General features: G+C 48.6%; 1 protein-coding gene across 1 annotated transcript in view; it reads left to right on the top strand.

Annotated features, from left to right (window-relative positions):
* Window positions 1–10,483, top strand: part of LOC119440047 (arylsulfatase B) — a 50,139-nt gene extending 39,656 nt beyond the window's left edge. Inside the window, exon 11 of the mRNA XM_049661340.1 lies at window positions 10,247–10,483. The gene's annotated coding sequence lies outside the window, so the exon portion shown is untranslated. The remainder of the gene's footprint in view (window positions 1–10,246) is intronic.
* The last annotated feature ends 11,639 nt before the right edge of the window (window positions 10,484–22,122 follow it).

Here is a 22,122-nt window from a genome sequence, read left to right as displayed (position 1 = left end):
ATTCGAATCATAAGTTGTGTTCAGAAATTGTTATATATCGTTTAATGTTTATATTGCCACCTGGTGTTTTGAGCCAGCCAACAATCATCATTGGGTGCCCAGCAAGAACGGAGAAGACGACGAAGTCGAAGATCCCGCGCCAGCTGGAGAACCGTCCCCTTCTGGACGCCCTTCTGGATCCTTCTGGACGCCCTTCTGGATCCTTCTGGACGCCCTTCTGGATCCTTCGCCAGCTGGAGAACCGTCCCTGGAGAACCGTCCCCTTCTGAAGACAAGAAAAGCCTCGCACTAGCAAAATCAACAGACTTTATACATCTAAATTATTCTTGGAATCGACAGTGGTGTCCCAACCGGCAATTCGAAGTAACACTGACAAGACTGCGTTGCCGTATTCCACAACTAAATTTTTACTTGCACAGATGTGGTCTGGCGGCATCACCATTATGCTACCTCTGCAATGAACCAGAATCTATTGATCACTTTTTACTATCCTGTCGGCGGTTTTCTAATCATCGACAACGATGTTTAGAAATCCTACTTCGTAATCTAGGACTGCCGTTAAGCAGTTCAGTTTTACTCTCACTTGGAGCCACGGTGTTAGGATATGGCCACGGGAATGTTTGCCGAGCCATTTATAACTTTTTATGTGACACGAAAAGATTGCCTTATTAATATTTTCCCATTGTTACGCGATTGCTTTATTTATCCTTCAATAAATTATAGCTTTAGCAAATTCAAAAAGTAAAGTCATAAAACCACAATTATGTTATTATTATTATTATTCAAAATCTACGTATTTCCTTTGCTGTATTTAATTTATTATTAAATTCATATTACTATTCCTATTCAGGCAAGGCTGACTAACTTAGTAAACACTACTAAATTCTTTATTATTGCTTTATTTCTCATTTTGAATTACTCATTTATTTTTATTCTTATACTTATGTATTTATAAATTAATTTATTTCAAATTTCTATCATAATACCACCCGGTTCGTGGCCTATCCCCCTCAGTGGGTTGTGCCAAGTATTGAGGCATCATCATCATCATCATCATCGTGTCTGGCATTCTTCGTGTCTGGCTGCTGGTACTGTTGCTTGCGCTTGCCTTAGCGCGTGACAAACTGGTGGAGGTGCTGGGTAATCTAATATATGCACCAAACCCCTCCGAGCAGCAGGAGCTCCAGTACCGTACTGGTGGTTACGCCTGTACACAGCGCCAGCAGAAGGATCCGTGGACAAGCCCCTGAGTTTGGACTCCTCCCAGAGACAATGGCAGCTCCGACCACCCCAACCGGTATGGAAGGCACTACGCCGATTCATTGTACGCTACTCAATCCGCAAACACCGAATCCCTTCCACGGTGCCATGCATGAGGATGTTGAAGATTGGCTGGTGCACTATGAACGTGTTGCCGCGTTCAACAAGTGGGACGATGTAGACAAACTGAAAAACGGATATTTCAGCCTTAACGATGGCGCACGTGTTTGGTATGAGAACCGTGCAGATACCCTCTTTTTGAGACCTATGCGAGCCCTGATCGCCGAGAACGAGCTGAGCGTGATCTCCAGTCCCGTATTCAAATGCCGAACGAAGGTGTCACAATGTATGTCGAGGACATGACGCGTCTCTTTCGACGAGCCAACCCCAGCATGTCAGAAGAAAAGAAGGTGCGGTACCTGATGCGCGGAGTGAAAGAGCAGCTGTTCGGTGGTCTCGTACGCAGTCCTCCCAAGACTGTGTCAGAATTTCTTTCCGAGGCCATCACCATGGAACAGACTCTTCGGCAGCGGGCACCATCACACGAACGCCAAGTGAACGCTGCCTCACCTACGGACTTCTTCCGAGCTCTCGGGGGCCACGTCGATTTCTTCCGAGAGCTCATCCGTTCCGTAATCCGCGAAGAACTCCAAAAACTGTCGGTACCTTCACAGCCGACGCTCAGCTCTTTGTCCAGCGTTGTCCGTGACGAAGTCCAGCATGCGCTAAGAGAACCACCCTTCAACACGGAAGCTCAACCGGTAAGAACTAACAGCCCCCGTATGTCATATTCGCAAGCTTTGCGGCAACCTGCATCACCTTCCTCCCCGTTTCGCACCACGTACCCGGCCATACTACAGCCCGACCAAGCGGCCTCGTATTACCACGACAACCGACAGGAGGCCCCAAGAAAATCAAACATGTGGCGGGCGTCCTGATCGCCGTCCGCTTTGCTTTCACTGTGGCGAAGCTGGGCATGTCTACCGACAGTGCTCATATCGAGAGCTCGGACTACGCGGATTCCCAGCAAACTCGCCGCGACCTAGGTTCGGCCAGCGTCCTCCTGCAATTGAAGAATACGTTGCCCAGCAGCGCGGATCCTCATCAGCTCGACACCAGTCACGCTCCCCTTCGCCGCGGCGGTTTTCTCCGACTCGCCGTACATATTCGAGCGTGGTGCAGGGTCGGTCACCCAGCCAGCGCCGGGAAAACGAACCACAGCGGCCTTCGGGGGCGAGGCCGCTCAGTCTGGACGTGCTCAAGGACCCCTGCTGACGCGTACGCGGATCGACGATACATCGACGACGACAGTACCTGCTGATTACGGAAGAAAAATTTCCTTGGACATTCCTGTATTGCTCGACGGTCGTGAATTGACTGCTTTAGTGGACACTGGAGCGGATTATTCAATAATCAGCGAAAACCTGGCCACCCTTCTAAAGAAAGTGACGACGCCTTGGAATCGAACGCCAGTTCGTACAGCTGGCGGGCACATTGTCACACCACTCGGCATGTGCACGGCACGAATAGAGATTCGCGGCTCTACATTTGTTGCCAGCTTGAGCATTCTCCCTCAGTGTTCTCGAGACCTAATCATCGGCATGGACTTTCTCAGGGAGCACGGAGCTATCATCGACATTCGCCAACGCTTCGTCACTTTCTCGACAAAGAGCGCCGCAGCGACGACCAACACCATCCACCCTCGAGCACCTCTTCGTGTTACCGACGACGCTGTCACGTTACCACCGCGTGCAAGTGTCGTGGTTCAAGTGGCATGTGACAGGCTCTTACACGGTGAAGCGGTCGCAGAAAGCAATCACTCGCTCCTGCTTTCTCAAGGTGTTTGCGTAGCAAGAAGCCTTATTGATCTTCATGATGGCCACTCTGACGTTCTTGTCACGAACTTCAGCTACGAACACCGCCACCTTTTCCCCGGTACTGTCATCGCCTACGCCGACCCAATCGCCGATGTCACTGAATGTTTTGTTTCCGAGGCAATTGACACTGCTGAAGCACCTTTACGCAACGTCGACATTAGTCCAACGCTTCCTGAAGACAACAAACAACCCTTGCGCGAGCTGTTACTCGAGTTTCACTCTTGCTTTGCACGGTCGTCGAAGATACGTCAAACGGCGATTACGAAACACCGTATCATCACCTATGACGACGCGCACCCCATACGGCAACAGCCTTATCGTGTCTCCCAAACCGAACGACATGCCATTCAAACGCAGGTGAAGGAAATGCTTCAAGACGGCGTAATACAGCCTTCATGCAGCCCCTGGTCATCGCCAGTCGTGCTTGTTAAAAAGAAAGATGGCACGCTTCGGTTTTGTGTTGACTACCGGAAGCTAAACAACGTCACAAAGAAAGACGTGTACCCGTTGCCTCGTGTCGACGATTCTCTGGACAGGCTGAGGCGCGCGAAGTATTTCTCCTCTATCGATCTGAAAAGTGGCTACTGGCAAATTGAAGTAGATGAGCGGGACCGCGAAAAAACTGCCTTTGTTACTCCGGATGGCCTTTACGAATTTCGAGTACTCCCTTTCGGCCTCTGTTCCGCTCCAGCCACATTCCAGCGAATGATGGATACCGTTCTCGCTGACCTCAAATGGAAAAGCTGCCTCGTCTATCTCGATGATGTCGTTGTCTTTTTGGAATCTTTTGACGAGCACCTTCGACGCCTTCGGAATGTACTCGAAGCCATTCGATCGGCTGACCTTACCCTCAAGCCAGAGAAATGCCATTTTGGTTACGAGGAACTGAAGTTTCTCGGACACGTCGTGAGCGCGGCAGGTGTTCGGCCCGATCCCGAGAAGACTGCTGCCGTAGCTGCTTTTCCAGCTCCAACAGACAAGAAAAGTGTCAGACGATTTTTGGGCTTGTGCGCATATTATCGACGCTTCATTGAAAATTTTTCGAAGATTGCAGAGCCGCTATTTCGCCTTACGCGTGACGACGTGCCATTCCTCTGGACTGATGAACAACAGACCGCCTTTGCGGAGCTACAACGTCGATTGTCTTCTCCTCCCGTGCTTGGTCATTTCGATGAGGACGCCGACACAGAAGTACGCACTGACGCCAGCAATATCGGTCTCGGAGCTATCCTGGTGCAAAGGCAAGACGGGACTGAACGAGTTATAGCCTACGCGAGCCGCACTCTGTCACGCGCCGAGTCCAATTATTCCACCACAGAGAAGGAGTGCCTCGCGGTCATTTGGGCTACTACAAAGTTTAGGCCGTATCTCTACGGGCGGCCATTTAAAGTTGTGACTGATCATCACGCTTTATGCTGGTTGGCCAACCTTCGAGACCCTTCTGGACGATTAGCGCGTTGGAGTCTACGACTCCAGGAATTTAACATCACCATCGTATACAAGTCAGGCAGAAAACATGAAGATGCTGACACGCTATCACGAGCACCTGTTGAATCTGAGAATCCTGACGAGGAAGATGACAGCGCCTTCCTGGGAGCCCTCAGCGGGCCGGATCTGCTCGCTAAACAGCGATCGGACACTGAGTTAAGGCCCATCATCTATCACTTAGAAGGCGGCATCGCGTCCATTCCTCGCTCGATTTCGCGACGGTTGTCGTCGTTTTGCCTACGAGAGGGCATCTTATACAAAAGAAACACAGGTGCCGGCGACAAACCACATCTTCTAGTAGTGCCTCAAGCCCTTCGCGACGACATTCTATTAGCCTGCCACGACGAGCCGACATCTGGTCACTTGGGCTACTCAAGGACTCTGGACAGGGTACGAAAACTGTACTACTGGCCTAGACTGACTGCTTGCGTCAAACGCTACGTGAAAGGATGTCGTGAATGCCAGCGCCGCAAGTCACCCCCCTTCAAGCCTGCAGGCCTTCTACAACCCATCGACCCTCCGCGTACGCCGTTTGATCAAGTTGGAATGGACCTTCTTGGCCCATTTCCCTTGTCTTCCTCCGGCAATAAGTGGATCATTGTCGCAACTGATTACTTGACGCGTTACGCTGAGACGAAGGCACTACCACGCGGGACAGCATCTGAGGTTGCCCAGTTTTTTATGCATCACATTGTGCTCCGGCATGGCGCACCGTCATTCATCATCACTGACCGAGGGACCGCATTTACGGCGAAGCTCCTGGACGACATCTTCAAGTTGAGTTATACGAGTCATCGAAAGGCCACTGCATACCACCCTCAGACTAACGGCTTGACAGAAAGACTAAACAAAACACTGGCAGACATGATATCTATGTACGTGGATGTGCAACACAAAACGTGGGACGAAATCCTGCCGTACGTAACGTTTGCGTACAACACTGCCACGCAGGAAACTACACGATTCACGCCGTTTCGTCTCGTTTATGGTCGAGATGTCCAAACTATGCTCGACGCCATGATTCCGTATGACGACATCGATGAGCTCGACCAGTTAGCTCCTGACGTCGAGGAGTACATTCAGCGCGCCGAGGAAGCACGTCAACTGGCCCGTGTGCACATAAGACAGCAGCAGTCTACAGATGCAATAAGGTACAATCTCCACCATCGACAAGTTACCTATGAGCCCGGCGACCAAGTTTGGGTTTGGACCCCCATTAGACGGCGAGGCCTCAGCGAGAAACTCCTGAGCAAGTACTTCGGACCGTACACAGTGCTAAGGCGTGTTAGCGACGTGAACTATGAAGTGATTCCTGACGGAGACCTGCCATCGTCCAAGCGCCGATTACCCCGTGCAGAGATTGTACATGTCGTCCGCCTCAAGCCGTATTTTACACGGTGATGTTCACATAGCGTACTGTTGAACAAACTTTTTGCTGTAGTCGCATCGTCCTCCGAAGAACTCCGAAGCGAATTGTTTTTCCCGACCACAGAACGCATTTTTTGCCTAGTGTGCATGTCCGTATCTGGGCTAGCACGTTTACATTTTTTTTGTGCGTCTTACCTCATTTGTGTACTTTCCATGTACGTCTTCTGTTTGAGCATCGAGTCGATGCTTCATTGGGAGGGGGAATAATGCCACCTGGTGTTTTGAGCCAGCCAACAATCATCATTGGGTGCCCAGCAAGAACGGAGAAGACGACGAAGTCGAAGATCCCGCGCCAGCTGGAGAACCGTCCCCTTCGTGTCTGGCATTCTTCGTGTCTGGCTGCTGGTACTGTTGCTTGCGCTTGCCTTAGCGCGTGACAATATATGTTATGCCTTATCTTCTCAATAACTGACCTTTCGCCAGGAAAAGATTTTGTGATTGTATCTTTTGTATTCAATCTTTTCCAAGGAGTTACATTGCTTTTTCATAGATGTGTACTTGTGGTACTTAATACACAAAAAACACATGCATCTCTCTTAAGTGTTTAACTGAATCCGCTTGTCGCATGGCTCAACCAAGAGACGCCAGTCTCTTGGCGGTGAGAGTGGACTCAGGCTGTAAAACTGAATTGTCTCCTTCTCTGAAGTCTTGCAAATACTCATATAAGCTCGTCACTTCAGTGAACAATCTTTTGAGGTCACACGAAGTTTCTAGTGTAACTGTTATTAAAGGTAATATAATTAGGTAAGGATTGTTTCTGTGGTCGTGTTTAAGGCGATGATTAATACAGAGCTTCCTTTGAACCGCACCAGGCCGGAAGCGAAGACAATCCCACGGGCAAGACAGTGGCCGTAAGGAGTGATAACACGTCACCATTGGTGATGTCCGTAGAAGAGAGAGTTATGATTGGCTCGTGGTCGGGAGGCAGTAGAGAATCGGCAGCAGTCTGAAAACACAATCGTGGCTCATCGGCATTCCCGCTGCAATGAAGTGTCTCGGTCAATATATATATATATATATATGCATACATGGGTGAGGTTCGGCAAGCTGGTCAGACCCCCCCCCCCCCTCCGGAAAATGAAAACTTTCCGCCTATGCCTCTACAACATATTTTTTTTGAAATCTTGGCGAACATTTGCTACTTTGTGAGTATCTATCTATCTATCTATCTATCTATCTATCTATCTATCTATCTATCTATCTATCTATCTATCTATCTATCTATCTATCTATCTATCTATCTATCTATCTATCTATCTATCTATCTATCTATCTATCTATCTATCTATCTATCTATCTATCTATCTAGCCGCTTACGTCTTTGTGCTCTCATGGTCGTTTCGTTAACTTGGTATGTACCAAAATTGGCATACTATGACAAGAGTACATGACGTACTTAAATGATATGTCATGACAAGAATACTCGCATAACATGCGAGTCAGGTAGGTCATGAAACAGCTGCCTACATCTTGGTGCTCTCATGGTCGTTTCATTAACTTGGTAAGTACCAAAATTGGCATAGTATGACAGGAGTGTATGAAGTAGATAAGTGATTGGTGATGACATAAATGTCATGATATGCATGACATGTAGGTCATGACAATGACCCAGCGAAAAAGATTAACACTCAAAAACCACTGAAATGGGTTCGGACGTGGGTAGTAAGTGCAGGAAACACTAAAGGATGCTGGTAGAAGTCATAGTCATGAGCATGACTCAGAAAAAATGACAATGACTTAGCGAAAAAGATTAACACTCAAAAACACTGGAATATGTTCGGACGTGCGCGCTAAGAGACGGAAACACTAAAGGATGATGGTAGAAGTCATAGTGACTTCTACCATCATCTGAGCAAAAATGGCAATGACTCCGCGAAAAATATTAACACTCAAAAACCACTGAAATGGGTTCGGACGTGGGTTCTAAGTGAAGGAAACACTAAAGGATGATGGTAGAAGTCGCAGTCATGAGCATGACTCAGCAAAAATGACAATGACTCGGCGAAAACAAAGATTAACACAAAAAAACCACTGAAATGGGTTCGGACGGGGGCACTAAGTGAAGGAAACACTAAAGGATGATGGTAGAAGTCATAGTCATGACCATGAACAGCAAAAATGAGAATGACTCAGCAAAAAAAAGATTAACACTAAAAAACCAATGGAATGGGTTCGGATGTGGTACTAAGTGAAGGAAAAGGCTAAAGGTTGATGGTCGAAGTCATGTCATAAGCATGACTAAGGCTTTCGCCTTAAGGTCTCTTAGGTGTAGCTAAAGGGACTCCTGAGGACTGATGACATGAATTTTATGGCATGCGTGTCATGTAGGCCATGAGAGAGCCGCCTACGTCTCTGATGATCGTTTCGTTAACTGGGGAGGCTTCTCGCACACTGCTTCGCATAACACCGATTCCCACAGGGCGTGGGATCGGCCAGCTTTTTTTTCCTTCCCCATCATATGCATCTTGTTTGTTTGTGATAGAGGTAAGTGTTTAAATAGCACGCGAAGTTGGCACAATGATCGCGTGATCTTGAGTGCAAGAGGGCGGGAAAGGGCGCCAAAGTGTCTTCGCGGAGATTTCGGAGGCAACAACGGTCATTCTTCGTATTCATTGCTAGATGGCGACAGAATACCGCATTTATGGCGCTATTTAGCGTGCACGTTGGGGAAAATATTCGCAACAAGGTGATGCCCTTGTCTGGTCCAACAAAAATCCGGACACGACTCAGCGCAATGTAATGGAATGCCAAGATATTTACATAGCCTCGACCCGTGGGTAATTAATGTACACCTTCCAGAAGCGCTGGGGTTAAAGTTAATGTGATCTAAGGGCAAAAACACTGCAAGAAATGGGATAACGAAGAGAGGCTCTCTCTTCCGTTTATCGTTTTTCTCGGCTATGTGGCGTTTCTCGTACTATTTTCGTTCTTAACATCATGTACCAGCTAGCAAATCAGCAAACTCTCCTGATAAATGCGTTAACTGGTAAGCGGTCGAGATAAGCAAGAGACGTTTAGAGTATTGGTGAAAAAAAAAGCCGATTATATAAATGAGGTGGGGATAGTTACAAGCATACGTAACTTTAGAGTAGATAGTGAGGCGGGGGCTTAATTGAAGAGAACAAATATAGATACAGGCAAAATGATATTGAGAACAATATATGTAGGAAAACTGGATCACCTTAACCAGGCTAAGTGACTCTTAGTCGCTGCTCGGTTTCAAAGGAGATGAGATTATAAAACATCATCGTAATGAGCAGCAGCAGCAAATGAAGACTTCACCAGGGCGTGTACACGCGTCTCGCTAGATCAAGTTAGTCGATGTGCACCTGAAGCGGCGATTGATGAGCAAACGGCACGTACGTCAGCGACACCGCGTGCCAGAGAGACAAACTTGCTATCCCAAACCTTTTCTCTCAGACTAAGGGGCTTAGGAGTATATATCTCATCCGAAACATGACAAAGCACGCACGCACGCACACACGACACTTGAAAAGCGCGCGCGTGTGTGCGCTTAGTGTGACGCACTTAGTCCTTCAGTATGACGTACTGAACCGTACCGAGAAGGAAATTTACAGAAGAATAAAATTGGGTTGGGGTGCATACGGCAGGTATTACCAAATCCTGACTGGGAGCTTAGCACTGCCGTTGAAAAGAGAATTGTACAATCATTGCATTCTACCGGTGTTAACATATGGGGCAGAAACTTGGAGTTTAACAAATAAGCTCGAGAACAAGTTAAGGACTACACAAAGAGCGACGAAATGAAAAATGTTAGGCCTAACGTTATGCGACAGGAAGAGAGCGGTGTGGATCAGAGAGCAAACGGTGATAGCCGATATTCTAGCTGACATTAAGAGGAAAAAATGGAGCTGGGCAGGCCATGTAATGTGTAGGATGGATAACCGGTGGACCATTAGAGTTAAAGAATGGATACCAACAGAAGGGAACTGCAGTCGAGGATGGCAGAAAACTAGGTGAGGTGACGAAGTCAGGAAATTTGCAGGCCCAAGTTGGACTCAGCTAGCGCATGACAGGGGAAATTGGAGATCGCAGAGAGACGCCTTTGTCCTGCAGTGGACATAAATATAGGATGATGATGATGATGTACCACCGAGCCCAACCTGGCACTGTTTTGAGTCGCAGTTTGAAGTCAAAGAGCTTTTTGATTTTCATTTATCTTTTCTTTGTAGCTGCGTGATAGGCTCCTGAAGAAGCTGGACGCATACCGGAAAGCCATTTCACCTCGACCGAGCAACTACGATACCGACGAACGTGGGTACCCGGAGCATCACCGCTGCCTCTGGTCGCCCTGGATACGCGTGGAGCAGGCGCCGTACCAGAACTGCTCCTGCTGAAAACGCTGCCGACGATGAACTGCCTTCAAGACCGGCCACGCTGCAAACAGTGCAAATAAACACTTCCGAACACACTTCCGCCGCCATATGCCACCGTACCTGGATGTATTCACAAACAACCTTCTATTCTCCTCAACGAACTCCTTGAAGCACATCTGCCAGCTTACGGCAACGAGGCGCCGTTTCACGAACAAACGAGTAGGGCACCCTCATGGATGGGCCGTACTCAAGATGGTTGCATTCAGGTTTTTCGTGTGAAAAATGTACTTGGGACAGAGACATCGACATTCGCTGTGCGACCATTGCCGCCCGAGGCCTAAAACAGAATGCGAAAACAGCCGTGTACCCTTCTTTAAGTGCACGGTAAAAAAAAAACAGAAAAAGAACACGTCAGGTGGCCAAAACCAATCCGGAGCAACCCACTACGACGTCATCATAATACACTGCGCAGTTTCACAATGTTAAATCGCATAATGGGAATAAATGTACTGTGATAACATCGACTGACGCCAGACAGTAAGACAAAGGTAAATGGCGGCATATTACGGGATCAGACAGACAGACAGACAGACAGACAGACAGACAGACAGACAGACAGACAGACAGACAGACAGACAGACAGACAGACAGACAGACAGACAGACAGACAGACAGACAGACAGACAGACAGACAGACAGACAGACAGACAGACAGACAGACAGACAGACAGACAGACAGACAGACAGACAGACAGACAGACAGACAGACAGACAGACAGACAGACAGACAGACAGACAGACAGACAGACAGACAGACAGACAGACAGACAGACAGACAGACAGACAGACAGACAGACAGACAGACAGACAGACAGACAGACAGACAGACAGACAGACAGACAGACAGACAGACAGACAGACAGACAGACAGACAGACAGACAGACAGACAGACAGACAGACAGACAGACGACAGACAGACAGACAGACAGACAGACAGACAGACAGACAGACAGACAGACAGACAGACAGACAGACAGACAGACAGACAGACAGACAGACAGACAGACAGACAGACAGACAGACAGACAGACAGACAGACAGACAGACAGACCGACCGACCGACCGACCGACCGACCGACCGACCGACCGACCGACCGACCGACCGACCGACCGACCGACCGACGGACGGACGGACGGACGGACGGACGGACGGACGGAGAGAGAACTTTATTTAGGTCCTGAGGAGCGCTAACGCTCAAGGCGGTAGAGCAGCGGGCCGCTCCCACGTTGGGACGGGTAGGCCGAGCCTCACCGCCGCGTCGCGGGCCCTCCGCACGGCCCTGAGTTGATGTGGAAGGTCTGAGCTCCTGAGCATGGAGTTCCATTCTTCTTCGGTTGTGCGTTGAGGACCCTGAAAAAACGTGCGCTGGAGGTGAGGTCTTTTGGTTTCTATGTTAAAGAAGCGAGTTTTTGGAGGCTTTCAACTTCTTGTCCAAAGCTATCAAGTCAGCTCTTCATGCGCACGCAATTTTTTGTGTATTGCGAAGGAACTTTAACATAAATATATTGCATGATTTATTTGGCCAAGTGACTGGTAGCAGTCGAAGGACCAAGATGAAGGGAATAGCGTCAAGCTCATATCGCTTTACCTTGCCTGTGAGCCCTCATCGCCAGTTGGAGTGTTTTTATTTTATTTAGGAAGTTCGCCAAAAGGCATTTGCATGGACCGTCCACGATGAAAATTTTGTTTGTGGCAATATGAACATTTCCACAAAGCCTTTGAATGCGAAAGTAACATAAAGAATTGGTAGCTCATCTTCATGGGGTGGCATTGTGCCTGAAGGCTGAGGAGGAGTGCTGAGGAAAGCGGTCGGAGCGCTATGGAGAGCGATAAGGGCATCTCCATCGAGACTGCGGTTGGGAATGGGCGAGATCGGCTGGGAATGAACAGTGACCTCACGCCACGTGAACCTGTCGGTACCTTGCCCTTGCACGAATAGTATAAGTTGCATCCTCATTTATTATTGTATGGTTTCCATTTTTAATTTCCCTCGGACGTTCTAGATACCTACCTTTAAATCTCTTATAAGCACATCCCATCCCATTCGTTCTAATGACGCGCGCCCGCCATGGCCGACGCTCTCGTAGTGGGCAAGTGGCATTGACTGTGAAGAAGACCAAGGCAAAAGAAGAATGTCCCGGTCGGCGAACCCGGTGCCGCTCAGGCACAGGCGGCCCAAGCTATGTGCCGAATTGGAAGCAGCGGCGGCGACGCGCCAGTGGTCCCCTGTGGACGTGTACTGGGACCCGCGCTATCACAGCTACTTCTACGCGGGTACCACGCAGCCCGGCCAGCAGGAACCGCACGTCGGCGAGTTCGAGGTGGTGGGGATCGACCAGAACGACCCAAGAGTTCACTCCATCATGGCCACACCCGGGTGTGTGTTGACGCTATTTTGGACACCAGGTTTGATTGAAAAACAACTTATTTATTCGTTGAAACACGCGAAAAACAAACGAACAAAAACGTCCGTTGCGTTGTGCACGACGCCATCTTATTCTTAATGATGCCAACACCGTAACACGCATGTTGCTAGATCAGTTGCCCCGAATTCCCTGACAGGTGTGTGTGTGTGTGTACACACGGTGGCTATCCTCTCGGTGGAGACCAGACGCGGCACGACAATACGAGTATGTGCTCTACTGTACCGCCATTCTACGGGCCTGTCTTATCTGGTTTGAGGGGATTCTATAGCTGTTTCACAGACTTCTCTACATTCTTTCTAATGGACATATACTCCTATGCAGGTCATGTGGTTCTATTAGCTGCAGAGGCGCCGACGTATCAGACGTACCCAGTAATTCTTTTTGCTTGAGCTGTTGAATATGCAGAACTCCCACATGGCGTCAAGCTCCACATATTCAGCATGTAATCAGCGTTTTCTTTACTACTTAAGTGTCGATAGCTTCCAAAAAGAATTACAAGGTATAAAAGGTTGGTAGCGCTTAATGTTTAAAAGGGCGTTTAATACGAGGGATCAGCTGAAGAAGGGAAACAGGACACACGCGCCATGTTTTATCGAACATGTAAGGTAAAGGGAGTGAAGGGGATGTCCGGGGGCGCATGCGCACTGTCGTAGTACAATATTGCTTATGTTAACTTGGGTGTTTCCGGTAAACGCTCAGTTGTAGTCGGGGCATGTGTCCTGTCTCCCTTATCGCTTTGTTTCTTGTTTGAAGCGCATTTAGAGCGTAGCTCTTAGGCGTCCATTCCTGCGGCGGGCGTCGGCGTCCCTCGTAACTGAGCGAACGAGCGCAGCGAAGGATGAAAGAGCGAACGCGGAGCCCAGCGGGGGCTGAAGCAAGGCGATAGCGAAGAGAGCGGGAGAAGGAAAATGGATGAGGGGGGTGCAGCGGAACCATGACCCGGAAAGCGGAGGAGGAGGGTATCGCGAAAATGCGAGAAGAAAAGCGTAGTGCCGCGCAAGACTGGCTCTGCGGTGAAGATGGCTGCGAGATGGCGCCAGAGTAGCGTGCGTCGTCTGTTCACCGATGACGCCGCCGATACCATATATGGATAGGTCTGTCTGCGGCGGCTGTTGTGAATCGCGCTCACGCGTCACCCACGCGCTGCCTCTCGCCATCTCCCGATTAGCGAGGCAGTCGCGCCACACTTCGCTCCGCTCGCAACGTGCCGCTCGATACAGATGGAGCTGCGTTCAAATTTCGCATTAGGGATTATCGTAATCGTCGGTAAATTTTTTAAACGTGAAGCGCTAGCAACTTGCCCAGTTTGAAAGTTGCTAGGAAGTTTATGTACGAACAATGCATCAATGATAATGCATGGTCCATGGCGACTCACCAGCGCTGGCCACAAGCGGAAGCGCCGCAGAATCTCATGGAGCATGGGCAGCACGCCAACCATCAACTCTGTCAGCCCGGCAGCAGACGATACGCAGTGGTTCAGATCCTACTGGACCATGTGGATTTTGGCGGTGCTGGTCGTCATGCTGCTCCTCGTGTTGACGCTGTTCGTCGTGTGGTTCTGGAGATACCTCAACGACCATGATGACAAAGGCGGCCTCCGTAATAATGCTGCCACCACCAGCGTCATCCAGTGGCGCAGCGCCGCGAATGGCGCACCGCGAGAGATGGACAAACAGGTCCCGGAAGAGCCGAGCGACGAAGGTGAGGGCGATCGTTAGTGCCAAGCTTAGGGCTAAGTAAAGGTGAAGTTAATACAGGAGTGTACCAATACCCGATGTGGACGTCTAATTATAGGCAGCGCAGCGGAGAGCGGCGATGTTCAGTCTTGTGCCAGTTCAGACGAACTTCGGAAAAAACAGCTTCGAAATCAAGAAGAATGCAGGCTATACGTTGCTGTGTAAGCAAGATGGCTGCTTAAAAAAGTGCTCGGAAACTCGACAGGAAAGTCGTTGCGCAGAAGAAAACTTAGTCGCGCTTTCTGGGTAATGTGAGCGGCTTTTTTAACAGCGGAGGTTTCTGCTGAAACAAAAATGTGGGCCGATCCTGCATGGCGGTCGTGCAGAAAGGGTCCAAACGCAGTGGCACCTACCCTAGTGAACTAGCGAAGCTGAGCCTAGCTAAGTCTTGCTAAACATGGTTGGGACTACTTGAGCTTAGTCAGTCATAGCCGGTCAATAGCTAATCCGGAATATTCCGAAAGTGCCGGGGATGACTTGGTAGTGCTTAGCCTAGCCCAAATACGTGGCCAATACCTTGCGCTAGCCAATCGTTAGCCAATCAATAGCTAATAGATAATCGACAAATAATCAATACGTTTCGGGAAATGCTGGGGATGACTTCGTAGTGCTTAGCCTAGCCCAAATACGTGGCCAATATCTTGCGATAGCCAATCAATAGCCAATCAATAGCTAATCGATAATCGATCAATGACGAATAAGTTACGGAAAATGCTGGGGTTGACTTGGTAGTGCCTAGCCTAGCCTAAAAGCCAGGACTAGCTAGGTGCCCATCAGCTCCGCTGTCTCTTTATCATTGCGGCTCCAGTACAAGCTACGCTAATTTTTCCCACAGGTTTTCAGAAGCAAGGTTTCGAAACACCGGGATAGTATTTGGTTTGCGCAGTTTTTATTTTCGATACGAGGTAGCGTCAGGACGCATAGATGAGTTACAAATACATAAATTTACTTGGCCTCGAAGCGGTCTTAGCAGTCAAAGTCGACTGCTTTAAATGATGTCCAGAATGGGGAAACACCATATACCGTGCCAACTCTCTCGAAATTTTCGTAATGTTTACTAAGCTTATTTTCATTTTGCGATTTTACGATACTGAGTGAAATTTTACGAAAAATAAATTCTGTTCGCAAGAATGTTTCGTTCATGGGTCTCTGAACCCTCCTTTCGAATTCTTCCGACGCATGGTGAAAGAATTCAAGAGGGGTACTTCATTCGAGCAAGTTTATACAGGCTGATGTGTGAAGCAGTCACGACAACATTCACTAGTGATCTAAAATCAATGTGCTGCATTCCGCTATTTGCTGCGCAAAGTTTGTCATTGCTTGTGCGCTGCGTAGAAAGTTAAATAATCTTTAATAAAGTGCGCATGTATCCATCAAGAGGCGTTTACTCGGTGCAAGGTTAAAAAGATGTATGCTATTGCTCGCTGCCCTCCCCGGTGAGCGAGATCTTACGAATTTTAAAGCGCACAGTTTGGCAGGTGTGAAACACACATGTAATAAGACAACTTGTGAACGTAGTGACAAATACGAGTACGTTGCTTATATTCAAAAAATCAGTAGCCCCTCCCCTGTCGAGGAAATGGGGGTAAGCGAAGCTTGTTCGTGTGTTCCTTCGGTGTTCCTCGGAACGAAATGTACTGACGAGTACCACTTTGTGCTCGAACCACAACCGGTCACACGCACTGCAGCTGGCTCCGAAGTTCCGGTTGAGAAACTCGCGTTGAAACCTAACCTTCGCACCGGGGAAGGTGGCACTAGCGTTGCCGAAGTGTGCACCACCGTTGTCGGGTTCCTTGGAGGGCAAGACGACGCTGATGTTTGGCCTCAATGTCGCGGTCCCGCAACTTGGCGTCGGCGGCTGTTCGCTGACGTTTCACCTGGGCTTCGAAAGTCCTAACTCCAGAAGTCCTCACGCCAGCCCTTTCCCGAGCGCGTTCGCAGCGCCGTTGCTGAAACGCAACCTACTCCTCGGCGGAACCAACCACGCGTGGCCTTCCCATCCGGGCCGCCGAAACTGATCTGAGGCGAGGGAAGCCTGGTGGAGCGCGCGCCAACCCGCTTTTCTTCCCTTTCCCTCCCCGCGACACACCAAACGACCCTAATTGGTCGCGCGCGTCACGTGATCCGGCGCCGGCGCAGCTTTCCCCGCACCCGCTCTTTCTTTCTTTCCTTCTTTCTTTCTTGTCCCTGGCGCCTACCCGCCTATGCAATGCGGGTATGCGCCACACGTGAGTTTTTGCATGACTACAACGTCACCGAAACTTGTGAGCTAATACAAGCCTAGATTGTAAAATATTTCGTATACAGCCCGTATACGAAATCGTTTCCAAGCGAAGCTTGTATTGGCTCACAAGTTTCAGGCATACTTTAGAAATACGCAGATGCCACGTAGCTGGACATAACCAAGGTAATGTTGTTTGCCGTCGCATGGAGATACTCAGATTATTTTGCATACCGCCTAATTACATAATTCGTCTTAAATAACTAATAAACTTCTCTGATATTATAATTACATGAAAAGTGTCAATGCGAAAATTTTAGAGCAACATGAAAAGCTCCTGACACAGCTTTCTGTTGCTCAATACGTGCAACATAAAAGTTTTGTTTCCAAGCATGAGAGAAGCTCGCGAATATACGCAAAATTGCAGCGCGACTGGCCGCTCGAGCCACTTTGCGTGTATTCGTTGGTGATTTTGGATGAATGGGTGATTTCTCTCAGCGGATGTTGTGCCGAAATGCACACTAAGTTTTCTTTTTACCAGCAATATCTTTCATTATATCCCTAGTCTAGTCTTTAGAATGTCCGCCGAAGTAACCCGAGACGTTTGCAGAGATGTCCATACATACAAAAAAATGGTGCTCCGTGGTTCGCGACTTGAACTGTGGAATTACGGACTGAAAGTCAAAAAAGTATCGTCTCGGCGGCTTAGTCGACACTACCAAAGCGAAACATACAGGGCTTAAAGAGTGCGCTGGTTCCTCTAGCTGCTATAACAGGCTGATACCACGCTCTTCAGTTTATCTATGAACCAGTACCAAGATGGAATAATTGAGGTGAAGCTTGCAGTAAGACCTGAAAGGCCGGAAGGAGAGGGAAGGACGTCTCCCCACTTTACGACTGGGGCTCGTAATCTCCGCTATAAAGGCTGTGTACTTATCGGCAGTACGTAGATTGCTCCGCATCTACCTGCGAATGTTTATCCCTACTGTTACAGCATGAAACAGTGCAAAAGTTATTGCCCATAATTTAGTGCCGGCGCCGATGCCACGCCAGAAAGAACATGCTGCTGAAGAACTACGATTGGATGACGCGCTATGATTCTCTTGCGCTTGGCAGCCGATCTATAAAACAGCACCGAGCTTAAACCATTTATAGGAAGCCAGGGGTGAAAAAGCAAAAGGCAGTATGGCAAATAGAACAGACAGCTCGGTTTTCAAACTTCGCCACCAGAGACGCCATATACACGACCATATGATGCGCTCGAACAATCGCTTCGCGAAAACTGCTGTAAGAAAACCCCGTATGGTTTTTTACTTCCTTGAAATGTTGAAGTGCCCTAACGCTCTTAAATTTTGCGAGATGTATGTTTCGCACAAAACAGCCTAGTAGGACACAAAATTTAACAAAAGGGTGCACTAATGGTGTTCTGCTAACACGTACACCCATTTTAAAAATTTTAAGAAAATGTAAGGGTGCGAAAACGCTGTTTCGATGTCCAATTCATCCTCGAGGGTGTTATATTACTTTGCGTGTAGGCCAGCTTAAGTAGACCCGCTACTTCCGATACCACTAAATGTTTGTTTTACGTTCTCGGATTGTGACTGCGCGCCACTCAATTGTGTAGGAAGGGCTAGCTGTTTGACACGTCACGCATGTCACACACGGCAAGACACATTGGCAAGACGCAGCGACACGCATATAATATTCATAAAACCCTAACACAATAACCGCCGGGAATGTCGGCTCAGCACTTTCAAATTAGAACGTACAGAAGAATAACATTACTTAAACTTCATAAATAAAAAAAAATCAGTGTTGAAATAGAAACTTGCGCTAGCAGAGGTGCGTAGTGTAAAATTTGCCTGAAGGTGGACTAAAAATAAGTAAATAATTAGAGGTGGGCGAATACCAAATTTTGCGAATACGAATCGTATACGAACATCAGGTATTGAACATCGAACCCAATATCGAGTAGTCGAAAGCAGGCGCATATATTTAAACCCGGAATATTTATTTCGGTATATTTGAGTACTACACTTGCGCAGACTAGCGAGAAAAGAGACAGGCAACTATCACGGACAATTAGGAGCAGCTTTAAACGCAATATCACTAATTGACAATAAAAGGACTTCACGAATATCAGGGCCCGGTTGCAAACAAGCTTTCTGAGAATGAATGGCTGCTGAGTGGCTAGCTTTCCAACAACGCCAAAGAAATCTTTGTTGAAAAAAGCTCAGAAGTTGCAGAAAAAGGAAAGAAAAAAAAATGGCCGAGGTTTAACGCTTGTAAGCCTAGTTATCACGAGCTAAAGATCTGTTTGGCTTGGTATTGCAAAGACTATGCGCACAGTGTTTCAGTAATGCACGCTTTCGCGCTTGGTAAGCTTCTCTATAACGTGCTAATCCGGCCTCCGTTTGCTCCGGTGTTTCAGCAGCCAACTTTGCCTTTGCTTGAAGTTTCGCAGTCTGCCGTCTAGCTATATCTACTGGATGATTGAATTTAGCCTGTCGCTTGTGCTGAAGCGCACACACAGACGGCCCAGCCGGCATGCCATCCATGGTGAGACTGAGCGACCAAGTGCCGGCGAAGCAGCCGTTAAACCCTCGCCTAGTCACGTTGTACCACAGCGGCGAGGCTCCGAGCGATCGCAGCTGCGACGCCTCTGCTACGTGGATCACATGCTGTGACGTCACAGCTGCCATATTTGCGCTCCGGTGGCTCAAGGTCATTGCGACGCGATGAATGACCTTGCGAGACATGGCGCAGTGGAGCTTTCGCTCTAAAAGCTCCTGAAGGAATTGTGTGCCGTAGACACATGTGAAATGGCGCGTTCCAAGGAAAATATTACTGGTTGTAGCGTAATTTAAAACTCAGACTGCTGCACGACTAGACGGCAAGAAACACTCAATTACAGACTACTAGGAAAACTAACAAGCTGTCATGTAGAAACCTTAAAGAAAGCTTGCATTACACACTTCGTTTCTGCACTGCTTCGAAACATTTCGTGGTTGCTTCAATTTTGATAACTTGCGATACCTTGCTTAAGAGACGGAGCCCAATAAACCGACTTTAAAGTAACACCTACATTTCGCTTGCTGCAAGTTTAACCGTACGTTGTGGCGAAATGTTGGGTGAGTTTCGTTATTCGAAAATACCGAATAGTGCGTTTTCGAATACGAATAAAAATAGTTGGTGTGTAATATTCGATTCTTATTCGAAACTTCGAAAATGCCCCCACCCCTATAAATAATAAGTTCGCAACGAAAGATGCAGAGAATTAAGCAGATATTTTCGTAACTTCTGCCCGAGGAAAGTGCTCAACATAAAGAATCTTTACACCTACGAAATCTGGCTCAATACGAAAAATTATTGCCCCGACTATTATACTAAGCGATTGTCAGATAGTGTGGTACTGGATATTGTGGTCTACAGGCTCTGCGTTATTTCTTTCAAAACCTCTCTCAGTTTTTTTTAAATTTCTCCAGGTGCGAGTCTTGCCCTCGACTTTGTCACGACTGACCCGCACATTGCCGGAAAGCCATCGAAGACTGCACGTCCCCGTCACGGCACCACCGAACTGACTGGCAGCATCTGCCTCTATACACACCGCGACGAGGCGATCGACAGTTTTGAAATCACGGACCAGAAATCAATGGCTTCGGCCAGTGGGCACTGCGACGTGCTGATCCGTTGCTGCTACGTTCTCGATGACGACATGACTCTCCGACCGGAGGCCTTCCGAACAGGCGTCACTAAATCAATGTCGCGTAATCACGACGAAGCGACCGGACGGCCTGACGTCAGCGAACGTCACTCTCCAACGACACTCGTGGCAGTCCGCGAGCGGGACTCGGCCTTCCAGAGGCTCCTAGCAGCAGGAGGTCAGCGGGCCAGGGACGACTTCGCGCGCAACGCTCTGCTGCTGGCGCGATCCGAGGGCTGGGCTGGCCTTCGACTGTGGTGGAGAGAATCCCACGGAAGCAGTGTCCTCACTCACGGTTTCGTCCGCGTGGTTAGAGACCTTGCGGTTGCGTTGCGGAAGGCGAACTGCACTTTGGGATTCTTCGTTCCGTACGCTGCGGCGCACCCGCAACCAACACGGTACGCGGCGAGGTGGCGCGTGCTCGAGAAGGTCCTGGATTCCACGGCGTCGCTGCTTCTCTACCCAACCACGTCTGTGCTTGGCAACGTCAGCAAGTGGCCTTCGCCAACCCGGATGATGGGTGCCAGTGAGAAGACTTCTCATTTCGCCAAGACGCCGTCCGGTCGTTCACTCTGCCATCTGCTTCCTCCGGTGACGGCTGTGTACGTCGCGCTCGCGAACGCCTCGGAGTCGTGCGACGTGAACACGATCCAGCGGGTCCTGCCGAAGCCGTCGTTTCTGAGCCACGTGCGAATGTCGAAGCTTTGCCGATCGTGGCACTCGTCGTGGAATGTGTCGCGGCACCTGTACCACAGCTACGCTTGCGGCTTCGACACACGTGGCAAGAAGGGACTCGTGTTCCAGACTCCGCCGCAGGCGTTGAGGTACCGCAGGGCGCTTCTGGCCCGCACGCGCTCGACCTGCTTTGGGTTCGTGGTAGGCAAGCGGGATTTTCCACGCGACTGCTACAAGTCCCTGTTATTCGTTTCTGAACGCTAGCATTGATAACGAATAGCCGGTTGGATTTGCAACTCAAAGCGATATCTTGTTGCTGAAGAAGTTTTCATTCTGTCGTGACGTTTATTTTCTGTAGCTTCTGCGCGCAAAACCTCGCCAGTTTTTGTGGTACAGGCGAAAGCGATAAATTTATAGGTGTGTAAGATGCAATTACGCAGCAATCAATTGTTGACGTTCTTACTTCGATAAATGTTCATCACATTTCCCTTCTCGAGCACGAGAAATTGAAAAAAAAATAATCCTGCCACAAAACCTTGTTCAGAATGGTCCTTGCGTGACTACCCGTCGATTGTACATTTGATGCATTAATTTGACATTATCGCGCAGATGCGAACTCATACCATGTTTCTTTTTAAATTTTTAACCTAATAAAATGTGAGCTGTGACATACTTTTCACAAATTGGTCAGGTTAGACTTTTCGTGTGCGTCGTCTCAATGCCTCTTAGAGTCGATTTTAGGCAAATTTTGTACAACTTATTGCAACTGCGGATATGAACCCGGGCAGAAAGGAAGTCATATCTTAGCCGAAAGACCGATCTAACACTAGCTGGGACAGAGATAATCTGTCCCAGCAGTGTGATATGAGTGCATACTCTGGCATTCCAGTTAATAGCTTCCCAGACGCC

The sequence above is a fragment of the Dermacentor silvarum genome, chromosome 2 (assembly GCF_013339745.2).
Source record: "Dermacentor silvarum isolate Dsil-2018 chromosome 2, BIME_Dsil_1.4, whole genome shotgun sequence".
Taxonomy (NCBI): Eukaryota; Metazoa; Arthropoda; class Arachnida; order Ixodida; family Ixodidae; genus Dermacentor; species Dermacentor silvarum.
The sequence above is the reverse complement of the archived record's forward strand: the minus strand, read 5'-3'. Positions and strand labels throughout refer to the sequence as shown.